This window comes from Maylandia zebra, linkage group LG10, assembly GCF_041146795.1.
Source record: "Maylandia zebra isolate NMK-2024a linkage group LG10, Mzebra_GT3a, whole genome shotgun sequence".
Taxonomy (NCBI): Eukaryota; Metazoa; Chordata; class Actinopteri; order Cichliformes; family Cichlidae; genus Maylandia; species Maylandia zebra.
The window spans coordinates 33,273,045-33,282,800 of record NC_135176.1 but is presented as its reverse complement, the minus strand read 5'-3'; positions in this window follow the sequence as shown (position 1 = coordinate 33,282,800).

Genomic DNA, 9,756 nt, shown 5'->3' with positions numbered 1-9,756 from the left:
ACACAAGACCATCGTACGAACAAAGGTAAGTTTACCAGTCTCACAAATCGTCGTCATAAATACACGTTCCTTAACCGTTTATTAATAGGACCTTTGAGCTCAACGGTAATTAATTAGTAGTGGAAATAATTTCTGGTTCATCACAGAAATGTAGCAGTGACAATAATACTGTATGCTGTAATCGTACTGGACAATTGGTGATACACAAAAAAACCTGTTTTATCCTGTGAATAAAAGTATATGTTTTCGTCAATGTACCATAATAACAGAAGCGAAACACAATATTGTGTCAGGACAATTCACTATTTATGCACAATAAACAAAGGAGCATAGCGCGACAATTTCTGTTCAGCGCCAGACTTGCTTGTAACCTATAACCTATAAGAAAAATGACGTATTAACTACTACAAAACTCTGACCTTTGTGGGAATGCTTGGAGCAGACTAACCTGTGAGCTGGAGTGTTCTGGGACGTTATATTTGGTATATCCAGACCATCCCTCGGCTCTTACTTCGGAAACATGGCTTAAAAAATTTCTCTTCAACGACGTAATCCGATTAAAAAAAACGATCTCTTTACCCGTCGGCTTCCCGTGGCTGTCATGCGACCGGCTATTGCAGTTAATAATACAACAGCTTCTTGCCATTTTTTGTGTTTCTTTTTATCGCTGTGTAACTGAGTTCAATTGAACGCCTGCGTGCGCTAGTACCTCTTGCCACAAGTTCCCAGAACCCTTTGCGGTTTTACCCCTGAATGACGTCACATTTTCAATCTTTATCCTGGTGGGCCGGTCTCTAGTCAAAATGCCCGGGCCGATTTTTTGTCCCAGTCCAGCCTTGCGAGCGTCCCCGTCAGACTGACGTTCTCCGTGGAACCTGAACTCACCACAGAGCTCGTTCTTTATTGGTCCCTGTGAGGAGCACGGTTTGTCCTGAGCTTGCGTGTGGTTGGTCAGGTGATGGCGCCTCTGAAGAATGACCCACATGGTTTAATTTGAACCAACCTTCAAATTAAACCATGACCAGAAAAACTGAGCTTTATTGTTTCAGACAGGAAAAATGTACAAACGAGTTGACGTGGCTTTGAGGCTGGAAGCAGCTGGAGCTGCCTCTGGAGCTGGATCGCTTATTCTTTTTGGGCTTCGATGGTCCACCAAGTGCAGCCTGAACAAACCACCATCACAAAGTTAAAAGATGAGCTGGCAGATCAGATATTTCAGTTGTCAGATATTTAAACCAGAACAGCGTTTGAGGGGAAAGCCAAGCGGGCACTCTGGTTTATTTTCTGAGACAGTTGTTGCCTTTTATTGGATCTGATGGCAGAGAGCCGACGGCAAAGGGCCGCAGGTTTGAATCCAACCCGGACAGCTGCATTCACTTTCTGTGGTAAACGGTGATCTGCTCACACCATGAGCTAACCTGGCACTCAGACCAGTTTGTTTTTAATATTAAGGCATAAACTTATTCCTGCAGCCCCGCCAAAATAAAACCATGATCCTGTAATGAGCCAGAATTTTAAAAAAGACCCTCACAGGATATAAGATTGGAAATATTTTGGTTGATGGGGAGGGCTCTAAAACGGACCTCTAAGGTTTAGATATGAGAGCAGGAACAGTCTGAGAACACCAGCACAAACACTAAAACACCAGATCATGTGCAGGGATGGTAAACGGGCAGTAAAAAGAAAAATGATAAATGGTTGCCATGGCGTCACCTTGCCAGTGCTGGATATACAGTCTGGTCCAAAAATATTTAACTTTTTTTCTCATTTTGGTTCTGTACATCGCCACAGTGACGTTTAAATGAAACGACTCCAATGCCGTTGAAGTGCAGACTTTCAGCTTTGATTTTTCTTTTTTTTTTAAACACAATGCCTTAATTTCAGGGGCGCAAAAGTAATCGACAAATAAGTAATCATAAAATGTTCATTTCTAATACTTGGTGGAAGTCTTGAACTCTTCTGCGTATGCTGGGTTTCCTCCTTTCGCTCTGCCAGGGCGTTTCTGCAGCAGCTCTCAGCTGCTGTTTGTTTGGTGGCCTTTCTTCAACAAGTGAAGACTAAACTCGGGTTAAGATCAGTGAGTGACTGGGCCATGGAGGATATTCCACTTCTTTGCTCTAACAGATGTGTCTGTCTGGATGAATGTGATTTCACTCTTACCTTGTCAGGCTGGAAGCTTTTCCTTTAAAAGAAGAAACTGTTACTTTTGTTTTGAGGTAAACTTTCAAAGGTCAAATGAGTTTCTGCTGTTTAAATGTAATTTACTCCCCAGGAGGCGAGCCTGGGGAGGAGTTCACTGGCCCCGGCCCAGAGCTCATGACGGGAGGTAATGGTAGACTTCTTATCTCACGAAAGCTCCAACGCACACTGAAAGTGTCTAAAACCACAGCGGACCCACTGTGACCCCTTTAGGTGTTTTTACGTACCGACTTCAGGCTCCGTCGGCTGATTTTGAATCACCTTCACCACGTTTCCTCTTCTTCCCTGAAAATTACACTTTAAAAAGTTGAACAGAGATTTTAAAGGTTGAATATGTCAATAGATGGTTTTCAATGAATAATAATTCGACACTTAGGCTACGTTCACTCTGCAGGTCTTAATGCTCAATTCCGATTTTTTGATCAAATCCGATTTTTTTTTGTCTGCTTGTTCACACTACAAATAAAATGCGACAGCAAACGTGCTCTAGTGTGAACGCTCAAAGTGTAGTGTAGTTTCACTGACATCTACACCGGATGGCCAGGAAGCGTTCGCGATGTCTTCTCCGGCGCTGATAATTGGCGCCTGTCTTGTGTCGGTGACGTAAAAGACGAATTTAATGCGACTTGACCGTCAAGCAGCAGTCGCTTTCTGAAACATCGGATATGTATCGATTCAGGACCACATACAAAAGTGACCCAGATCGGATTTGAAAATATCGGATTTGTGCCGTTCACACTGACAGACCATGATGGGATAGATGGTCGCAGAGGGTAAAAAAAAATCGTATTTGATGCGCTTTCTCCTGCAGTGTGAACGCAGCCTAAGTATTACTGTAATTAGTGGAACATGCGGCTAAACATGTCACCCCTGGTCTGATTGGGGAGGGGACCAGAGAAAACTACAAAGTTGCACACCAATTCAATATTGATTTTAGTGACCTCCAATTGGCGTAACCGGGTGTCATTACTGCCGACGTGAATTATGATTTTACTGAAAACTGTCTGGTAACTTCCTGGTTGAGTAGAAGTTTGTGTTTTATTGGATGAAACTTGTTTTCTGTGACCAAAGAAAGGTAAGCGCTGACATGCTGGTGTGTGATTTACCACACAAATTTTAATTTATTGAAGCCCAACATAAGGTGCCACAGATGTACAATAGATGCACAAATATAAAATGTTAAAAACACAAAGTTCTTTCAGCTGAGGTCCTCAATGAGCATCGGCTCATGTTTCTTGAGGCTTTGGTAGAAGGCTTCTTTGGCGGCATCGCCAGCTTTCAGAGGGCCGTTGTAGAGCGCCCTCATCTTCTCCTGAGGGGTCTGCTGAGCTCTGATTTTATCATAAGCCTCTTGTTGGATGATTTTTCCTTTTAGCTCATCCAGAATCGGTTCGATGTTGCTCACTCTCTGGATCAGCTCGGCTTCATGTGCATCCACAAAGTGTTTTTGTCCTGAGGGGAAAATGACAGCGACTGATTGGAGTCTTGGTTCATTGCTTTTATATCAAAATGCAAGAATACATTTTTATTTAAAAACATAAATCACTGAAGTTTGTTAAAGAAAGATCCAGAAATATTGATGTCATTGTTTGGGTTCTCTGGTAATGAGACCAGAGGGTTATTGTATGAGTGGCCTGCCTGTGTTTTACTGATTTTATCCTTTGTTCCTTTTTCCATCGTCATTACTGTCTGTGATTCATTTGTGCTGTATTATTCGCCTCCCAGGAGTTTTGATTAAAGTTCTTTATTTTTCACCTGATCACCGTCTCATTGCTGTCTGCAGTTTGAACTTCAGGAACGTGACAAACGCTGTGACACGTTTCTGTTTCTAATCAAACACATTTACTGAGGACAGCTGTGTGCCTACCATCAGCCAGAGCTCTGACACCAGTTGGTCCTGCATCTGAAAAATAAAATTGGGTTGTTAAACAAATCAACTGCTCTCATCCGCTGTAACTATAGCAACAACAAAAACCCACACAGGTAAACAGACTCAAGTTTGTTTGTTCTGCCCACTCCTGCTCTACCTGAAGGAACTCCAGCAAATGTGAGGTTTTGCATCCTGGTCTTACGTGCTGCCTGCAGAATCTAATTTAATGGTTTGTCAGCTGAGTAAATGTTGTACCAGTCATTTCTTAGCATATCTGATTTCAGAGCATGTCGAAGTATATTTAGTGTCACTTTCATTATAATCAAAGTTCAATATTTTTGAAAGGAAAACCTTTCCCTACATTTGCTGTTCTTTATGACTGAGTTCACCAGTGCTTTATTATCCCTCTTACAGGTGTGTGTAGTCTGCATGTGCTCAGCTTCATCTTCCTTAAATTCTAAAATCTGCTCCTGGTTTGTGGAATTCTACTTTCTTGTTGCTTCCTCAGATTGGAACTGATGACTCTATATCTGTAACCTGCCTGCCAGTCTCACTGTTATCTGCATCTTCAGCAACATGAGAGCTGTGAATCTGGAGACACTTTACCAGTTTTCTCCACAAAGTAAGCATGAAACCCTCCCAGTGGTCCCTGGTTTAATCATGTGATGCTGTGTATCTGGCACTTTCATAAAACATTTTTCGACCTTTCAAGAAATGTGGAATTACAATAAAATAAACATGAATAATTAAATCTTAGATTCTCATTTTAACACGAAGAAAGAAAAAAAGACCTAAACATCAAACATCTGTAAAAACCTCTTGATTTTCACTTACACTGACCTTTAAAGCTTCTGCTGTTGCTCACAGACCATCTGTAGAAACTTCACATAAACATCAGGTCACAGGATGAACTCACCTCTTCTTTCACTCTCCTGTTTCTTCTTCAGTCTTTCCACAAAGGGGCGCAGTTGGTCCTGAACTGTTGGGTCCCTCCGAGGTATCCGATCCATTATTTTATTGATTTCAAGGACAGATGTTTCTACTCCGTAGTGCTCGATGATTACTTGGGGCATCTCTTCTCTGGGCTTGTCCGTCCTTACATGTTTGGGGATACCCGACAGAAAAAGCATCATCTTCTTGTACTGTGACCCATCGAGCTCTTCGAGGATCTTGGTCAGAGCTATTTTCCACTCTTCCTCTGAAATCGTTGACATCTGACACACGGACAGAAACGCTCTGTTACACCAGCTCCATGAAGCCAACACACTGAGAGGTGAAAGCACACTGTGCAGTTTTCACTGCACCTCACATTCATCTGAGAAGTTTCATTTCTACTTTCAGCCTTGTTTTAACATTTATTGAAACGCAGTTTAAAGGCCCCGCCCTCTGAGAGCTGTCATGTAAACACAGAGTGATCTGTGTGTTCTGCTTCCAGCTGTGGGAAATCGACTCGGCAGCAGATCAGAATCACGAACAACAACATTTACACAGAGACTCTATAGTCAGTGTTTCCTTTGCACTGAGCCTTTCTATTCTCCATGAGGGCGGGTGTTGTTCACCAGGAGGACCCGAGGACCCCGTCTGTCACAGCACTGACCTGCTGCAGGTCATTTTGTAGCTCCGGCACTGCTCATCCTGTTCCTCCTTGCACTAAGGAGCAGGTACATACGACACACACTGTATACAGGCTTTTGCAGAGGTGCTTTATTCATCGTCTGCAGAAAAAAAAGCTTCCCTGAAACAAACTTCCTGATGGGAGGAGATGCTGCCCGAGGACAGAGCTGCTGTGCCAATGGCACGCACTACCAGGAAACAGAACCCGTAACATGCGATAATCTGCTCTCACATTTCTTTGTTCAAACCACAAGATCAACAATAGTTTATAAATGTAAAATTCTTGACTATAAAACATTTCTTTTGTAACAGCTTTCAGGGAAAAGCATTTAAGTAATACTCACTCCTGCTGGTTTTCAGCCGCAGCTTAGTTCACGAGTTTCAGAGCAGCAAACTGTTTGAGGAAGGCGGGAAAGCTGCTCAGTGTCATATTTCACTACTCGGCGTCTGTGTGATGTCAGCGCGCAGGTCGAACATACCAACTTAGCTTTTATATCGTTTGCTTGTCAAATACACACTGATCATAACACACACACACACACACACACACACACACACACACACACACACACACACACACACACACATATATATATAAATACAGAGACAAATATAAATAAAAATAAAATATACGAAGGGGATAAATAGAATAAATAGAAATAAAAAATAAAAAAATATTCATAAATAAGAGAGAACTCTTTATTGTCATTTTACAGTCGTACCCAGTACAATGAAATTAGAAACTGCACAATGTGGGACACCCCCAAAACCACAGAGGTGTTTGAGCTCTGTTGGAGGTCTGTGTCTACCCAGGGACAGGGAACTGGACACCCTTTCCACACACTCTGGGCTGCAGCTCAGACTTTCTCCTTCTGAAGTTCTTTTGTCTTGGTGGTATTGAAGTCCAGGTTGTTGTTGCACACAAATCTGACAGCCTCTGAACCTCGGCTCTGTACGCCGTCTCATCTCCCCCAGAGATGAGCCCCACCACAGTGGTATCATCTGCAAAATTGTACATGTGTGTACAGTGTACAGTCGGGGACTCAGTACACAGTCTTGTGGAGAGCCGATGTTAAAGCCTGAGGGCTGAGGAAAGATGAGGTCCCACTTTAACTCTCTGTACACGGTCTGACAGTCTGTTGTCATGGCTGTTACCATAACAACAGTAAACTCACGGGGTATGTAGACAGGTCTGCACTTTACAGTCAAATATTCCAAATCCGGAGCTTCCTACAGTCTTTGTGTTTTTGCACCAGCTGTCACTGATGTGCAGGGTGGGCCATTTATATGGATACAGCGTAATAACATGGGAATGGTTGGTGATATTAAAGTCCTGTTTGTGGCACATTAGTATATGTGAGGGGGCAAACGCCTCAAGATGGGCGGTGACCATGGTGGCCATTTAGAAGTCGGCCATCTTGGATACAACTTTTGTTTTTTCAATAGGAAGAGGGCCATGTGACACATCAGACTTATTGGTAATGTCACAAGAACAACAATGGTGTGCTTGGTTTCAACGTAACTTTATTCTTTCATGAGTTATTTACAAGTTTCTCTTTGTTCACAGCCATTGAAATGTTGAAGAGGTTAACATGTGAGGAGCGGATCGAAATCGTGTTGATATCTGGTGAACGCAGTAACCGGGTCATTGCAGCAGATTTCAATGTAAGACACCCTACGAGACCACCCATCTCCCATGCTACAGTTAGCAAACTGCTTGCTAAGTTTGGTGAAACTGGTTCAGTGTTGGATTTGCCAAAAAGTGGAAGCAAGAAAATGTCTGTGAAGGTTCTCAGTCATCCAGGTCATCGTAGTCTAAGGAGCTTGGAAAGAAAAGCGTCTGGACTTCTTTAAGTTGCTTGAAGACGTTTCACCTCTCATCCGAGAAGCTTCTTCAGTTCTAAGGTCAAATGGTGGAGAGTCCCAGATATAAACCTAGTGGGAGTTTCCCCCCACAGAGGGACAAAAGGACCCCCTGATGATCCTCTACCTAATCACATGAGCCAAGGTGGGAAAAAACCCGAAACCCTGGCTGATTGAAAGAACTCTGTGAAAACAGGTGTGGGTCACAAACTCTGTGATCAAGGCATTCCTTTGTCCCCCTCCCCAGCCTCTCGAGGTTCTGGGGGGAGGCTGTAGTATTTTATCACAGGCACATCCCTTGTGAAGGTTTGTTTGATATTTGGTAAGCTTCCTGCCCTTTTTATGGTTTCACTGTGTTGTGTATGGTGAACCAATACAGGAATTGAACCATATATTGGGTGTGGGGGAGATTACCCCCTTTATGACCAAGGATGTTGTTAGAAACAGTTGTGATCAGGAGGTCACACAAACGCACCCCCATGACACACACACACACATTCTCACATACACACACGCACAAGTTCTTGCACATGCTTTTACACACACACACACACACACACACACACACACACACACACACACACACACACACAGTACCTTGTCTTTGTAACCAAGGGGGGTTTTACGAGGGGAGGTGCTTGTGCAAACTTGTGTAACTGTTTTTTCCAATAAAAGGCAGCAAGCAGAGCCCACAGCGTAGCACTCGCCGCATGTCACTGGAGAGTGGCATTAGTTGAACATCCCTTCGGTGGATATTAGCTACTCACAAACGACACCCTTACAAACTCCAGCTACTGCAGCATCTCAGCGAGGATGACCCAGATCGGCCACAGAATTTGCAGAATGAGCAAAACAAAAATTGGAACAGGACCCTCAGTTCACGCAGAAGATTTTGTTCAGTGATGAGGCAAACTTTTATGTGAATGGTGAAGTTAACAAACAAAACCACCGCTATTGGTCTGACACTAACCCACATTGGATGGATCCCTCCAAGACTGTTGGACCAACAAAAGTGATGGTTTGGTGTGGTATATGGGGTACAATGAAAGTGGGTCCATTCTTCATCAATGGAAACCTCAAGGCCACTGGATATTTGAAATTGCTACATGATGATGTGTTTCCCTCTTTCTGCACTGAAGCTGGCACGTTCCCTGAGTTTTTCCAGCAAGATGGTGCACCACCACATTATGGGTGCCAGGTCCGAGCATCCTAGATGAACAGTTTCCTGGAAAGTGGATTGGTCATTGTGGGCCAGTTGAATGGCCCCAAAGTCTCCCGATCTGACCCCCTTAGACTTTTATCTTTGGGGTCATCTGAAGGCAATTGTCTGTGGTGTGAAGATACGAGATGTGCAGCACCTGAAACTACAGATACTTGATGCCTGTGCTGGCATTTCTCCTGCGGTGTTGCTATCAGTGTGTGAAGAGTGGGAGAAGAGGGTTGCATTGACAATCCAACACAATGGGCAGCACATTGAACACATTTTATAAGTGGTCAGAAACTTGTAAATAACTCATGAAAGAATAAAGTTACGTTGAAACCAAGCACACCATTGTTTTTCTTGTGACATTACCAATAAGTTTGATGTGTCACATGACCCTCTTCCTGTTGAAAAAACAAAAGTTGTATCCAAGATGGCCGACTTCTAAATGGCCACCATGGTCACCGCCCATCTTGAGGCGTTTGCCCCCTCACATATACTAATGTGCCACAAACAGGACTTTAGTATCACCAACCATTCCCATGTTATTACGCTGTATCCATATAAGTGGCCCACCCTGTAGGTTGAATATTTCTTTGACGGCTTCACTCTCCTCTAGTTTTGCTCCTTTACTGTTTGTCCCAGTTTACGTTATAACTGCATCTTTGTATTTTGAATATTGTCTTTTTTAGTGTTTGCTTCCTGACTAATCTCAAAACAACTAAAGGAGGAAGCTTAACACACAGCAAGACTGAGATAAAGGATGGTAATGATATTTCATGGTGGAAAAGCCACGGTGGGCCGGCACCATGAGGAGACTCCATGGAAGCAGAGAGCTGGGAAAGAGTCACACAACAGAGCTGAGCTCACTGCCTCTGAGCCCCACGAGTGCTCGCCCTGCTTTCTGTCTGCACGAGGATCTGTGTCACTTTACTGCTGACTGTTGCTTTTCCTGTGACAGGAAATCAGACACAGGAGGATTTTGTAAACAGATTTACAGAACAAACAG